This window comes from Aotus nancymaae, unplaced genomic scaffold, assembly GCF_030222135.1.
Source record: "Aotus nancymaae isolate 86718 unplaced genomic scaffold, 86718_ANA_hifiasm-v0.15.2.pri h1tg000016l, whole genome shotgun sequence".
In the NCBI taxonomy this organism is placed as follows: Eukaryota; Metazoa; Chordata; class Mammalia; order Primates; family Aotidae; genus Aotus; species Aotus nancymaae.
This window is the reverse complement of record NW_026988428.1, coordinates 30,765,153-30,768,186: the sequence shown is the minus strand read 5'-3', so window position 1 is coordinate 30,768,186 and position 3,034 is coordinate 30,765,153. Positions and strand designations below refer to the sequence as shown.

General features: G+C 35.2%; 1 pseudogene; it reads right to left on the bottom strand.

Annotated features, from left to right (window-relative positions):
* Positions 1-1,175: 1,175 nt before the first annotated feature.
* LOC105709411 (large ribosomal subunit protein eL6-like) lies at positions 1,176-2,082 on the bottom strand (annotated as a pseudogene).
* Positions 2,083-3,034: the final 952 nt, after the last annotated feature.

The window sequence follows — 3,034 nt, the reverse complement described above, 5'->3', positions numbered from 1 at the left end:
AAAGAGAGACATAATGATAAAAGGGTCAATCCATCAAGAAGACATAGCAAGCCTACATATATACGCAACAAGCAACAGAGCTTTAAAACACATTAAGGAGAAACTAATCAATCTGAAAAGAGAAATAGATAAATCCACAATTATAGCTGAAGATACCAACACCCCTTCCTCAACAATTTATACAACTACTATACAGAAATTCAGCAAGGACACAGAAGAACTTAACAACATAATCAACTAAGAAGACTGAATTGTCTAATTGACATCTACAGGACACTCCACTGAACAACGATAGAATATGCATTGTTTTCAAGGGCTCATGAAACACTCACCAAGATAGGCCATACCTTAGGCCACAAAACAAATGTTAACAAATATAATAGAATTGAATCATACAAGATATGTTCTTAAATGGAATCAAACTTTACAAACTAAATCAATAATGGAAAGATGCAGATTTCCAAAGGTGGAAATAAAACAACATACTTGTAAGTAATTCATGAGTCAAAGAGTAAGTCTCAAGGGAACACAAAAATACACCAGAATTGGATGAAAACAAAAATACAATATATCACAATTTGTGGAACACATCTAAAGCAGTAATGAAAAAGAAACTCACATCCTCAAATGACTACATTAGAAAAGAGGAAAGGTTTCACACCAATAATCTATGACCTCATCTTAAGAAACTAGGAGAAAAAATTTACCCAAAGCAAGCAGAAAGAAGGAAATAATAAAAATTAGAACATAAAGCGATGAAATGGAAAACAGAAAAATAATAAATAATAATAATGAAACAAAGCTTGTTCTTTGAAAAGATAAAATGGACAAAGATCTAGTTAAACTGACAAAAAAGGAGAAAAAAATACTATGTGAAAAAAGTACAATGACATAGCCAAATTTATGTTAACAAGGCATTTAATGTCTTAATCATTTACAGTATCAAGAAAGAATGAAAACAACTAAGTACTCAATTTCAAAAGTTATAAAAATCAAAAATATTATAATTGATTAATAAGTAGAATGTATTATATATTCTATCATAGGCTTCACCACTCTCTATTGTATTATAGCCAGCCAGATCCATCCATTCATGTTATCAGCCTCATCACTGTAGGAATCTTATTTTATTATTTTTTCCAAAAGGTAGTTATTTAATTAGGTTCTTAAGACATTTAGAACACCAATTTGTGAGGACAAATTCCATTTGTCAGGGCAAACACAGACCACAGGTAGCCCAGGAGCTGAGGAATAGCTTTGATTTTTGGTAAAATTTGTGAGTCCACAGCTTTCAAGTGCTAAAAGAAAAGAACTGTTAACCCAGAACTGTTAACGTTAACCCAGCGTAACCAGATTACACTGCTCTGTAATTTCATATTTCTCTTTCTGTGTCGAAGATCTCACCTTCCTGGGGCCTGGGCTTCTGCAGCTGCTGCTTCTTGAAGTAAGCATCAGTAAGATGTTTTGGGATTTCTACATTGCTGATATCAATTTTGGTTGAGGTGGCAATAACAAATTTCTGGTGTGTTCTTCATAGAGGAACTGGATTGACAACCAGAGGTCTAGTCACAAGTAACAAGCCACTAACCAGCTGTTTCAGGAAAACCACCCTCTTGCGCTGTGGCGTTCAGTGAGGATGATCAGAATGGTCCCCTCGGGGGTAATGCTGGTTCACAGTTTTCTTGCATGCTGACTGAAGGGTTTTTTGCTGTGGCTCAACAGCACATCTTCAGCAGGATAACACTGAGGCATTTTGCAAAGTTTAACCACCCAGGTGCCGCCGTTCTTGTCACCACCAACTGGTTTTGTAACAGCTGCCAGAACCTTCTTCCTTTTCTTTTCAACCTTGGATTTAGCGGCTGAGTACTTCCTCTTGTACACGACCTTTCTGGAATACATGGTAGATCGGGAATACCTGCCAATTCCTCTGACAAGCACAGGATTGAGGCTGCAATGCGGCTTCCCTTTCTTGAGCTTTTTAGCCTTGAGGTTACCCTTTTTCACCTTGCCACCAGCATCAGCCTTCTTGGCTTCGGGTTTCTTCTCTTTAGTATCGATCTTCTCTACTTTTTAACCCGCCATCCTGGAAGATGGGAAAGCAGAATTTTCTTTTTTTTACCACTGCATGGATCTAGGGCATCCTTTCATATAATAGTATGTAGTGAGTGTTCAATAACTGTTATATGAACTAATTAATTAGCCACTATTTTCAACTAGCCATAGCTCACCAATAATTCTGCTACTAAGTAGGCAAGTTAGCCTTGGAGTTCTGGAAAAAAACTAGTTCCTAAACCAGATTATTTTATTACCAAAAAATAAGTAATTTCTACCTTTCTCTTTCTCTGTGATCTTTTCCAAGTCACATTTGTGAGGACCAAACTTTATACTAAATGAAATAAAATACAGTGCTACTACTGTTCTCCTCTGTTTTTTGGTAACTCTCTTTATTCATTATGTTTCTCATGATGCTTAATATAGATACATTTAACATGATCAAAGTCTTATGCAATTCTTCACTAGTGTATCTGTTTATATCATTGCCCTTTAGTCAAAATATAATTGACATGAATATTTAATTATGAGATTGCTAAGCTCAAGATGATCCAGCAATTTCCAGCAATTTTAGGAAACCTTTCCAGGCTCCTCTGGCTGAAGAAAATCACCCCCCTCTTCTCTGTTTCCCAAACAATTTGCACATGTTTTTATACAACTTATATTATGCTATAATACTTGGAATTATTTTCTATGTCAACCTACTCCATAATGACCTTTTTTTTATTTCTTAAGTATATAGCATAATGCTTGACCGTAATAAGCACACAATATCTGAATAAATGCACAAATGAGTGAATTAAATGGATGACTAAAAAGAATATTTTTTGGCCTGAGAAAAGTTGTGACAGCATTTTTTTTCCATTTTAAGATCTGTTCATGTAGTGTATCTGCAAGGGCTTGGACTATTGACGTATTTGTTATAGGGGAAAGTCTGTCAAACCAAAAAGGTAATGGAGTCATAAACCCTTTTAACAAACAT